Genomic DNA, 13,830 nt, shown 5'->3' on the forward strand with positions numbered 1-13,830 from the left:
TGCAAATTTCAAGAACCCTTTATAACAATACATTTCGATTAAATACATTTAGTTCAAAAATTCTTTTTGGAATTTAACTAAATTGTACTAAAGGTTGGTTAAATTTTAAAGCCTGATGTTGATTTTGAATAAAATTTAAATACAAATTATTGATTTATTAAAACGACAATAATTTGTAATTTCTTTTTATTATGATAAAATCGATGGTCCAAATTTTCGATGACGCTCACGCAAAAGTGAGGTTCTGTTCAGTTAAAGCACTGAATTATCGCATCCTTTAGCTCTTGAATTGTTGCTGGTTTATCGATGTACATCTTTTTTTTTTAAATATCCTCAAAGAAAGAAGTCCAACTGTGCCAAATATTGTCCACATCTGCCAATTCGCGTTATACAAAGTTCGTTATCATTTCACGATAGCGAACACTATTCCCAGTAACTGGCTCACTAGCCTTATTTTGTAAAAATCGCACAATGATGCCTCCAGCCCATAAGGGCCCCCGCAGACTGCAGACTTTTTATCGGCCGATAGTTTGGTCGGCTTCTTAATCAGTATGAAGAGGAATGCATATGCGCACCCTACAGCGATTCGGTATTTAAACTAATCTGTGGGCCAACTATCGGCCGACTGTTTAATCAGTATTGGCGCATACACGCCTGCGCATGCATGACGATTATTTAGTCGGCCGATAGTTCATTTCGCTCTGTGATTTGGCGTCGTGTGCTTGTATTCTACAATTGTTGATTGTAGAAAGTTCCGTCGAAAAGTTGGATAGTCTGCGTCCTGTTCACCAACCAAACTGTTTAGTTGGATCGGTATGCGCATTTTCAGCCCAACTCGACTAAACTATCGGCCGATAAAAAGTCTCCAGTCTTCGGGGGCCCTAAATCGCTCTCTATGGTTGCATTGGTTTTTCGACAATCACTCTTAGATTATCATTCGGTCAAATACGAAAATTTTGCTTATTTACGATTTCAGTTAGGTTAATAGTGACCATTCTGGTCACTGTTGACGGTTGAAATGGTTAAGACGCATTAGTTCTTAAGGCAATTGCACCTAAAAGGCGTGTAAATGCAAGTCTTTATGCATAATTTTCATCAACGACGAGCGTGAGAGGTGCAATTATTGGGCACGACGAAGAGTTGAGGTGGACGGCGCTATTGCGAAAAGCTGCAATATTTTCTGCAGTACGAGCTGTACGAACATACACTGTGTTTCACATCTCCTACAGCCCCGGTTTGTTCAAATGTGTACATGATTTTTCCGATGGTACATTTGAACGATTAAATAGACCGGCAAAAATCACGAATATCCGTATTTATTTGAACGCCCATTTTTGTGTATCTATGCATGGTTCAAATTGAATTAGTCTGAAATCGAGAAATGTCTTATGGAATGCTGAAAAAAACTAGACGTTGAGCTGTGGTTCACATTCAATATCGGCCCTTAAAATTTAACCACTTATACTGCATATATCATACAGACATTTTTCTTGAAGAGTTGAGTACCACATTTCCTAAGATAAACTTCGTTAGAATGTCTTTAAATGAAATCTGGGCCCAGTTATGGAAAATACTACCGATAAATATAAATTTTGTTCCGTTAAAATCACAGAAATCGTTAACATTAAAGTTTACTTTGGGGTTGTTTATTTTCACGCTGAGAAATCTACATCTTAAGCAAATCATTCCCTCTAAAAAGGACCACAACTTATAATCCAAAGGATTAAGGTCGGCTTAAGAAATTCTTCAATGGTTTTCGCTTTAAAGGTTGGAGCAAAACTCACGTTGGAGTCAAGCAGATTAGCTAGAAAAACAGGGGCAACTACGAGCTTAATAGGGAAATGGCTTAGTTGCGGCATTAAAGAAAATGTTATTCAGCCCTATCATGAATTCCATCGTAATCGGAAATTTTTACGAATTCCGAAAAACTGTATCATGAAATCCGTTCGTAATGTAAAATTGTATGAGAATTTCCACTACGAACGGATTTCATGATACAGTTTTAGGAATTCGTAAAAATTACCGATTACGATGGAATTCATGATAGGGCTGATTAACAATAAGATGAAATTAGAGGTCAAAACTTTGAAAGTAACTTCCCAGGCTAAGGCATTTAATTTGCTTCTTGGGGACAATAATTATAAACGATTTTAAGCTTATTTGCAACATTTAGAATATATTAAGTTACAATAAGAAGTATGTAGGTGATAATATGAACTATACTCGCAAATCGAACGCCATTAAGTTGAGCCCTGATACGATAAAGAAGATCTAAAGGGATTGATACAGAAGTCTTTAGGCATAGAACAAAAGTTTTGAAACTTATGACAAAATGCACTGAATGTAATATCGAAGGACATTATTTCTTTTCAGATATTCAAGTCGCATTAAAAGCAATGACCTCCTATTCAATTAAATCAAAACTGGTGTGGATATGCGTTGATACACTAAATGAGCTGGGAAAGTACAATAAAGTCTCAATTCATTGGGTAACATTTCTTAGAAAAACAGGGAGCAACTACAACCTTAACGGGGCCAGTGTCCTATTGCGACATAGAAGAAAATGTTATCAATATCAAGATCACATCATAAGAGTATGCCAAATGCTCAAATCCTTGGAAGGACATTCCCAGACTAAGGAAAGCTAAATCATAACTTGGGAATAACAATCGAAAAACAATGTTTGTTTCCATCATTCTAAGTAAAACTAATCTAAGATTAATAACAGGTCTCCTCACTGGTGACTCCAAAGTGGATAAATATCTCAGCCTCTCAGGTTTGAAAAGCGAAGTTAAATGGGTTCATACTTTGTTAGCTTAGATTAGGTCAGATTAGGCTGACGGTGCGTCTTTTTGTTTTTTACACTTTACAATTTTCAGTAAGTTTTCAAGGTATGATTTGAACCAAGCCAAGAAAAATGGTGGAAAACCAAGAGCTTTAAGTTTAAATAAAATAAATAGTCAACTTCATAACCTTTTTCTATAAAGTGTTTGGAGATTTAATATGTTTGAGAATGTGAGGAGATTTGTAACGGCTGATCTTCTTCTCACAAAACCATGTTGCTCTTTGCAATAGAGATTTCTAGGAATGCAAGAAAGCTTTGCAATGGGCCTGTAGTTTGTCATATCCACCCTATTACCTTTCTTGAAATTTGGTGTTAGAAATGACTTCTTCCATAAACTGGGAAATTTGCCTGTTTTTAGAGAAAGTTTGAATAAGAACGTAAGGGGTTCAACTAAAGCATTACTACACTTTTTTAATACTATCGGGGAATGTGACTACAGCTAGCTTGCGAAAAAGAGTGAAGGTTAAGAAAATATACTTCATCAACTTCTAGAGCGCTTTTAACAAATGACTCACGGAAATTTGTTGCGAAAGCGTTAGAGATATCAACAGTTTTATCTAATGAAAGGTTCTTGTAAGTGAAGTTAACTGGAAAGCTATCTGGTTTTTTCTTTAGGTTTACAAGTTTCTAACATTTTTTAGCATTCTCCTTCAAAGAGGTGCCCATATCAGTAACATAATAAAAAAGTTTAACATAAAAATAGAAGTTGATTGGAGACAGAGTTTTGGGATAAGTTTTCCATACCGTATTTTTTTTTTGTTACGCAGTAATAGAAATTCTTTCGTGTACCAAGGGTGGCTAAAGTTTTTACTTCTTGATTTCTTTAAAGGTAGAATTTCTAAACAATTATTATTAAGGATGTTATACAAATTTGAAACTGCTTCGTCATTATTAGAAAATGCTAAAGTATCAGCAATCCCCGAAATGGTTAAATCTTCAAACAACAATTGGAAATTAGCTATACTAGGATTTTATCGAGAATAGATAGTTCCAATTGTGAAGAAGTGTGGTACCTGTGGCATGATGGTTAGTGCGTTGGACTGTCATGCTAGAGGTCTTGGGTTCGATCCCTGCCTATGCCATCTAAAGTCTTTTCCTCTTGCGAGGAATTGACAAATTCTCCAAGAGTAACTATTGTCATGAAAAAGTGCTTTCTCAAAATTAGCCGTTCGGAGTCGGCATATAAACTGTAGGTCCCCTCCATTCCTGACAACATTACTCGCACACAGGAATGGTTGAGAGTTGTAAGTCACTAGGCCTTGGTTCTCAACGGACTGTCGCGCCACCCAATTTTTTTTTTTTTTTTTTTTAATTGTGAAGAAGAAAGAGAGGCAGGATTCGTCTTCGGATTGTGTGTGTGTGGTAAATTAAAATCACCTAGAAATAAAACATTGGATTCCGAGCAAACTGATAAGAAAGTCTAATGCCAAGGAGAATTCGCTATAAACTTTTTGGAGGAATATAAACTTTTGAAATGAAAATGTTTTAGTCTGTACCATTACCAATGATAAGAGTCCCATGACATGGCCCACCAAACGCATAAATGTAGCTTTAGCCCGAAATTGTTTGTAGATATCAGTTGGTATATTTACTTGGGTAAGGAGAAAAGTTAACGCACTAGCTCCTTAGGCATGTTTCCCTACTTAACCCCCACAAAGTAAACCATTCCCCCAGAACCGTAGAAGTTGGCCGGTTTGATAAGCCAGTGGTTCGTGTATGCACCAATTTATAAAGTGGTGTTGGCTCATTAGTTCTGTGATAATGTAAAAAGTATGGACGGACAGTAATGTGCAGGTTTCACCAATCCAGTGTACAAATGCAGAATTAGCCCTTTTTCCCGTGCTATCAAAATCGTCCTGTACCAAGCGATTTAATGGCTGTTGAAAGAATGAATAGATTTGTTTTAAGAGTTTTTAAGCCATTTTGAAGCTTTGGCGAAGTAAAACGAGTTTCTGCTTGGAATGGCAGAGAATTCTTTCAGGCCATTGAAGAAATGTCTTCCGAGGAAGCTGTTTCTTAAATGGCATAGCGCATTGCAATGAAACAGGCATTGTGTAGTATCTTCATATACAGTATTGTGCAAAACATTTGCAACTAGAACCTTGAACATTTTTCTTTAAAAAAAAAAAACAATTGTTTAAAAAATCAAGCAGCAAAATTCATTCTTAACTCTTTTGATATGAATGACGTTATAATTGGTGGAAAAAAAATGAACACTCTTCACTTAAATAAATAACTAAATACTTTCAAAATTGGTAAAATTGTTGTGCAAAACACTTGCAACTTAGATCTTACAACTAAATTTTTAACTATTTCAAACTAAATTCTTACTTCAAGGCAAGGAAATGTTAATATTTAATTGCATACCCTTTATTTTTTATAACGGCTGTATATCTTCTTGGCATTGAAGCTATAGGGTTATTAATAAGCGGTTTTGGAATGTCTTTCCACTGCCTCTGAATTCGAATGAAGAGGTCACTTTTGTGCTTAAAAATGTTGTTCCAAACTCTTCTCTTCACAATTTCCCACAGGTTCTCTATTGGGTCTATTTCTGGGGATTCTGCTGGCCATGGTTAAACTTCAATTTTGTTTTCTACAATCCACTTTGTGGTTTACTTCGACTTGGGTTTGGGATCATTGTCGTGTTGGAAAGTCCATTTCCAAATGGGCATAAGGCAGCATGGTGTTACAATAGTATACAGACTTCATATGCCCTCCACTTGTCGAATTTTCACGATTCCTTGGCCAAAGAAGCAGTCTAAGGCCAAAATTCAACCACCGCTATGTTTGACCGTCCCTTTACTGAATATTGGATTTAGCCTCTCACCTCTTGGCCGTCTGACATGTTGTTTTATACCCGATCCGTGTATATTGAACTTTTATTCGTCAGAAAATAAGACCGTTTCCTTTTTTAGGGACTCCAATTGAGATGAGTTTTTGGAAAAGCCAAACGAGCTTTGACACTTTTTTTTAAATAAATGTTCCTTTTGCTATTTAAAAACAACACAATTTGGCCTGCAGTGTGCGGCGTCTGATAGTTGATGGGTCAATGGGTAACCTAAGTTCAATGTTTGCTTCCCTGGATGATTCCGTGGATTTTCTTCGGAAGACATTTCATATTTTCAATCATCTTTTACTGTGTTGCTTCGAGGCTTTGCTCCTCCATGATGGCATAAAACCTTTCCACTTTTGATGATTCTACAAATAGTTGATTTTTAAATGGAAAATTTCCTTGAGATTTCTTTTTCTTATGCTCCTTTTTTGAGAGCACTCAAAGAATTTATCTTAAAAAACCGTTTTATCGATCAAAGTCCCGCCTAAAACTAACTAAACAAATCAAGATACACGTATAAACTTACCAACCCCAAAATAAATCAGATTAACCGTTATCAAAAGGAGACGAAAAGAGAATTGGCCACTAGTTGCAAATGTTTTGCACACCTGAAATCATTATTGTTTTTATAAAAGCAGTACACTTGTAGAATTTGCTTGTGGATCAGTGTTTTAAGATTATAAACAATAAGATGACAGATAAAAAAGTCTAGAGCAATACAAATAATTTGATTTTAACAACTTTAACTAATGTTCGATTTTTTGATTGGTGATGATAGTCGCAAGATTTTTGCACAGTACTGTATGTACATCCTCACCATCACATCCTCTGCATTACTCGTCCGTATTGATTTTAATTTGCTTCGTGTTGTAACAAAAAAAAGGTTGTGCCATTATTCAGAATGACACCAGCGCTGAAATGAAACAAAGAAAAACTTGCAAATCGCTGCTTCTTTGGACTTAGAAGTTAATTGAGAAGTAAAGTCCTCTCTCGAGCATCTAAAATCACCATCTATAAGACACTCATCATCGCGGTTCTTATCTATGGCGCTTAGGCCTCGACGCTGTCAAAGAAAGATCAGAGCGTCTTAGGATGCTTCGAGAGAATAACTCTTCGGTAATTTTTGGTTCCGTATGCATAGATGGAGAATGGAGGAGAAGATATAACGACGAACAGTACGGGCTGTACAGCGACACTGACCTAGTTAGCAGAATTAAAGTCCAACGGCTTAGAAGGCTAGGTCATGTAGAGCGAACGGACATCAACGCTCCAGCCCGGAAGGTCTTCGAATCCAATCCCGAGGGACGGCGGCGCAGTAGAGGAAGACCGCGACTCAGGTGGCTCACCCAGGTGGATGAAGACCTGAACCAACTTGGCGTGCAAAACTGGAGACAGCTACCTTGGGGCCGAGCTGGCTGGAGACGCATGTTGGTTGAGGCCCAGATCCGCCGCGGACTGTAGCGCCACCTTAAGCAAGTAACTAAGTAAGTAATGCCATTATTTAAAAGAGACGCATATATCTGAGACATATACAAGATAAGGAACTCTTCAAATTCCCTTAAAACTTAACTTCTTCAAAGGCATCAATTTTGAGGACACTGTATGAGTATGTATCCAGTGTCTTAAGGGGGCTCGATAAATTATCAGTACTCCAATTATAAAATCAAATCTTTAGAACATACCGTTTGCCTACTCTTAAAAATTCCCAATTGAATAGATTGATATCATGTAAATGGTAAACCTCTTTGAACGGCTTTTGTATGACATATAAGTGACAAAAGTAAACAAAAGATAGAAATGTTCCTATTATTTTGGCCAAAGCTGTATGTAGTACATTTTGTAAACCAAATTTATAGAACTCTTCGTCATATTTTTGAATCTATTTTATAGGTAACCCTGTAAGAAGACAAGAATATTATATTGGTACTTGGCATATAAGTGCACCTAAAGGTAATAAAAGTCTTGAAGTCAGTAGGGCATATGTAAATGCAAAGATATGTATATGTATGTAGAAATATGTATGTCATAGTTCACCTTTCAAACTCTCCTTTGGGTGTAGGCCAAGGAAACTTATCAAAAAATTATTGTTTTACTCTCTCATACTCTGATCCTCAGTCCAACTCATATTGAGCTCTGAGCACCTTCCTGTGCTGTCAAAAAGCCTAACCCAAGGTAGCTACATATTTGTTTTTATTTCTGTGTATTTATTTATTCTTCTTTAAATATTGTGATGTTCATGTTGATGATGATGACACTGCAGTATCTCTCTTTCATAGTCCTAATGAAGTAATTAAAGTGGTTCCACATCCACATTCACCATTTACAACAGACTCGACCCAGAGAGCAGTTCATCTACAGCCATTCGTCCCATCTGTCATATCGTCCTGCGTCCTGTGTCATCCTACTAACCCTCTTTTTTTTTTGTTTGTTGTATTTTTATTCAAAGCTAAAGTTTTGTGACATTTCAAATCGATTTTACCGACTCTTTTACCCCTTGCATTGGTCTCTCTATCTCTTGTCTCTGTGAATTAATACAAAATAGGTCTTGAGTCAGTGGCAGTTTGTTTTGCAATTGGCACTCACTTATGCCTTATTGGAGGCCTAAATATTTATTCAACTAATAATAAAAAAGTCATCAGACTTACAGTCTGATTGTGCTAACTATGTACCTTCCCCTCATCTAATGGATATAAAAAGTGAAGGTGTTCGTTGTTGTTGTTGTTGGTCTTTTTCTTGTTGAATGATTTGTTTTTTTGTTTTAAGAAATAGATTAATGAAACAAATCTTTGTTTTTCTTCTTTTAGGTTTTCTTTTTCAAAAAAAAAAGATTCAAAAGAATGTTTTAAATTGACGAAGTATATTTTTATTGAAAAACTCGTGAGTACCGTCGAAGAGTGAGGGGCAGTGGAGGGTGTTACAGTGGTGTCAGAGCTGATGAAAGTTTTCTGGTTATCGTTTAAGTTTACTGAACTGAGTATCTTTCATATGTTTTGATTAGAATTTAGAACGCCATCACTTAAATCTGATTGAATTTTTTGTTTTGATTTGATTTGATTGATTAAATGAAATGTAGGTTTGTTTGCGGTTGATTGACCTCGAATAACCGGCATATCAAAGCTACACATCGATTGCCTCTTATCAAAGCAAATACATCCGCTTGCATGTTAAAAGGAAAACAAGCAAAAATACAAAATATACAAAACAGTGACAACGAAATACGACAAAACAGAAAAAAAAAGAAACACAAAAGGGACGTTTTTATTTGTAATTGTTGTTGTTTTTTTTTTTTGATATTAAAGTGGGTTTGTCTGGCAGTGTCCATTTCATTCCATTCACAATGTATGATTCGTCGTTTCATAAGAATCTTAAAGTATGTAATGTCTATGTGCCTTGTAAGTACATTAAGAAATAACTGAGATAACACTTACGCTGTGTTGTGTCTCATCAACAAGTTGTAATCGAAACTGAAACTTTTTCAGTATCCACTTAAAACAAAAAAGAATTGTTATTTATTTTAATAGATACATAATATTCGTTTAGTTCTAATAATAAAGTAATGAACTGTTTGGGCTTGGCTGGTACTCTCGTACTTATAGATTAATAACTGTTCTGTTGTATCGTATGTCTAGCGCCGTAAATGAATTAAATTTATTATTACGAGGTTGTAAATTATTTGATAATAATAATTGGATTCCAGTTAGCTTAAGGCTTCTGATAGCTTTCATTTTCTTTTGTTGTTTTCTGTATGTTAGGGAATTCACAATCATAACCAGAATAAAGCGTCAAAAATAAGTTGACAATTCGGTTAATTAATTTTGTTGTTTTTTTATTTTCTTATTAACTGAAATAATATCGATAATAGTCTGTTTCTTAATGTGGTTATTTATACAAATCTATAATTAGCCTATTATGGTTGATAACGCATATTTCGTAAGAACCTCTGACAGAAATATCGCAGATTTAAAACAATGTAAACAGGCTGTTCTTTTTGTTTCCGGTTTAGTAAAGTAAAGTATTTCAGGTGGTTTTTACACTCACTTAAGGTGGCACTATAGTATTGTGTAAACCAGGGCCTCACCCAACAAGCTTATTAATTTTATTTATTTAATACAGTCTTGAAAGGACGAGAGCTGCTCAAGGGCTCTATGAGCAGAAGAGGCGAGAGGAACACCGACTTCTCAGAAGGAAAAAAGAGGGCATGAGAAGCGTGCGGTCGAAGATGTTGAGAGGTATAAAAGCAGGAATGAGGTTCGAAAGTTTTATGAACAGGTGAAACGAAATTCACAGGTACATAAACCTAGAACAGAAGGCTGAAAAGACGAAAGTGAAAACATCATAGTGGGATCGCAGTCAATGCTGAGGATATGGAAGGACCACTTCTGCAGACTGTATAACGGCGACGACGAACCGAATTTCGCTGTCAGGATGATCCATTGAACATAGACGACGAAAGCCAACAATCCCGTCCTTCCGACTTAGACGAAGTAAATATTGCCATATCTAAGCTGAAGTCTAATAAAGCCGCTGGAGCGGATGGCTTGAATGCCGAGCTCTTTAAAGCAGGTGAAGATAAATTGGTTAGGAGCATGCACCAACTTATCACTAAGATATTGTCGGAAGAAAGCATGCCCGATGAATGGAACCTCAGTATTGTCCAACATGCGTCTCCAGCCAGCTCGGTCCCTAGCTAGATGTCTCCAGTTTCGCACGCCAAATTGGTTGAGGTCCTCTCCCACCTGAGTGCGCCACCTGAGTCGCGGTCTTCCTCTATTGCACCGTCCCTCGGGATTGGATTCGAAGACCTTCCGGGCTGGAGCGTTGATGTCCATTCGCTCTACATGACCTAGCCATCTTAGTCGTTGGACTTTAATTCTGCTAACTAGGTCAGTGTCGCTGTACAGCCCGTACAGTTCGTCGTTATATCTTCTCCTCCATTCTCCATCTATGCGCACGGGACCAAAAATCACCCGAAGAATTTTTCTCTCGAAGCATCCTAAGACGCTCTCATCTTTCTTTGATAGGGTCCAGGCCTCAGCGCCATAAATACTTCTCAATTGCCTTCTAAGTCCAAAGAAGCAGCGATTTGCAATAATTATTCTTCGTTTGATTTCAGCGCTGGTGTCGTTGTCTGTATTAATAGCGGTGCCTAGGAAGGCAAAGTCCTTTACTACCTCGAAGTTGTAGCTGCCCATGGTGACGTTTGTCCAAGACGTCGTTGTTCAGTGTCCATATACTTGGTCTTGCCCTCATTGACCACTAAATCCATCTTCTTCGCTTCCGTCGCATTGCTCAAAAACGCTCCACTGACACGCTTTGATCTTATAATTATGTCAATATCATATGCGTATCCAATTAATTGGATGGACCTTTGGAAGATTGTGTCTCTAGTGTTGACGGTTGAGTTTTGCACAATTCTTTCCAGAACGATGTTCAAGAAGTCGCATGACAGTGCATCGCCTTGTCTAAAACCTTTTTTGACATCAAATGCACCGATAAGATCTTTTCCGACCTTGATAAAGCAGCTTGCATTCTCCATCGTCATTCTGCACAAACGAATAAGTTTGACAGGGATGCCAAAACTAGACATTGCTCGGTGGAGCTCTTCCCTATAGATGCTGTCATACGCGGCTTAAAAATCGATAAAGAGATGGTGGGTATCGATTTGAAGCTCCTGGGTTTTTTCCAAGATCTGCCGTAGTGTGAATATTTGGTCGATAGTGGGCTTTCCTGGTCTGAAGTCACACTGATGAGGACCAATCAGGTTGTTGACGAATGGCTTCAGACGTTCACATAACACGGCAGAGAGGATCTTATACGCAATGTTAAGGAGACTAAGGCGTCTGTAGTTGGCGCAATTTATAGGATCTCCTTCCTTATGTATCGGGCATACCATGCTGAGATTCCACTCATCGGGCATGCTTTCTTCCGTACATATTTTGCAGATGAGTTGGTGCATGCTCCCTACCAAGTCATCGCCTGCTGATTTGAATAGTTCTGCAGCGATGCCGTCAGCTCCAGCAGCTTTGTTTGACTTAAGTTTAGATATAGCTATCTTCACTTCGTCAAGGTCGGGTAGGCGGAATTGTTGATCTGCGTCGCCGAGGTTGAGTGGTTCTATCTCCCTTACAGCGGAATTCGATTCGTCATCGCCGTTATATAATTTGGAGAAGTGATCTTTCCATATTCTCAGCATCGACTGCGGTTCTACTACGATGTTCCCTTGATTGTCTTTACGGGCTTCGGTTCGTGGCTGGTACCCTTGGGAGGTTTTTTTTACCTTTTGCTAAAATTTACGAACCTCATTCCTTTTGTGACATCCCTCTATCTCCTCGATCGCGCGCTTCTCATGCTCTCTTTTTTTCCGTCTAAGAAGCCGGTGTTCCTCTCTCCTCTTCTACTCGTCGAGCAGCTCTAGTCCTTTTGTGCAGCGCCGTTTTGTATGCCTCTTGTTTCGCTGCGTGAGCTTGCCGGCATTCGTCGTCAAACCAGGGGTTTCGCTGTGGTGGCCATGTCAAACCTAGCACTTCAGAGGCGGCATCTCTGATGGCTGCAAGGCAATGTTGCTACTGGTTTCCAATGCTTAATGCAGGAAGGATAGGACTCCATAAGAGGTTATTAGAAACTCGATCGGAAAAGGACATGGCAGTCTCTTGCGATTGTAGCCGTCTAACGTCGAATCTTTTCACAGTACTTCCTTGTTTTGGCTTGGATCGGGATATCCGTAGCCGTACCTTGGCTACAACGAGGTAGTGGTCCGAGTCAATGTTGGCCTCTCGGAATGTTCGGATATCCTGGATACTGGAGAAGTGTCGTGCGTCGATCGCAATGTGGTCAATCTGGTTGACGGTTGATTGATCAGGATATTTCCATGTCCCCTTGTGGATATTAAAATATGTGAACTGCGTACTAGCTACCAGAACGTTTCGCCCCGTAGCGAAATCGACCAGCCTGAATCCGTTGTCGGAGGTGGTGTCGTGCAGGCTGTATCTCCCGATTATGCCACCAAAGATGTCTTCTCTTCCTAGCTTGGCATTAAAATCTCCTAAGACAATTTTAATGTCATAGCCAGGGCACTGCTCATATGTCTTGTCCAAGAGCTCGAAGAATATGTCTTTGGTGTCTTAATCTTTCTCCTCTGTTGGGGCATGCGCGCATATTAGTCTTATGTTGGCGAATTTAGCCTTGATGCGGATTGTCGTGATGCGCTCGCTCTCACTGTTGAAACTCAAGACTTTTTGCCTGAGCCTAGTTCCAACAACAAATCCACACCCAAATAGACGCTGTCTTTGTTCTCGGTAGCAGTCGCCGTAATAGATATCGCAGTCTTTTAGTTTGCGTTTGCCCGGTCCATCCCATCGCACTTCTTGGATGGCTGTAATATCTGCCTTGCAGCAGTTTAGTGCTTCCGCTAATTGTTCGGCTGCACTTGGTCTGTTAAGGGACCTAACATTCCACGAAGAAGCCCTATAAGGTGTTCACTAAGTAGTTCGACCTTTCTGGAACTGTAGACGCCACCGTTGATTCTATCTCGAGAATTCGTCCGCTGCCGCCTGGATAAGGAGAGGTGCCTTAGTGGAAACACCTCTCCCCCCTCTCTCGTTTGCTGCTCCCAACAACTTTCCACTGGGGTTGGAACCCAATCTCCAGTTGAGGTACTAGGCACCCGATGTTCACCGCGGGGAGGTGAGAGTAGGAGTTGATAGACAGAGGTTGGTTTTGAGAAAAACCTGTGGACGCTGGTGTCCTCTTGCATGTAGACATGTCTACAATTTGAACATCTATCTACAAATCCAGCAAGAACAAATTAACACGGTCTTGGCCAGTGTACTTTGCGTGCGACTTACCACAAACAAGAAGGAATACTTTTTAGAATATATTTTTTCCAGTATTTTTTCTTGATAAATAACCTAATGAACATAATAGATTATACACAAGTTAGTCAATAGTTAAAAATTTAATAAACCTTTTACTTTCGCGAGGACAAAACGACACAAATAGTAACCAAACAACTTGTAAATAGCCTTTGACCTCAAAAAAATGATTTCCAATGACTCAATTGAGTACAGTGGCAGGTAAACGATAATGACAACAGATGTTTCTGTAAATTGGCCTACTCGTATCAATAGCTCCTGCAATACTCCGGAGCCATTAA

This window comes from Eupeodes corollae, chromosome 1, assembly GCF_945859685.1.
Source record: "Eupeodes corollae chromosome 1, idEupCoro1.1, whole genome shotgun sequence".
Lineage (NCBI taxonomy): Eukaryota > Metazoa > Arthropoda > Insecta > Diptera > Syrphidae > Eupeodes > Eupeodes corollae.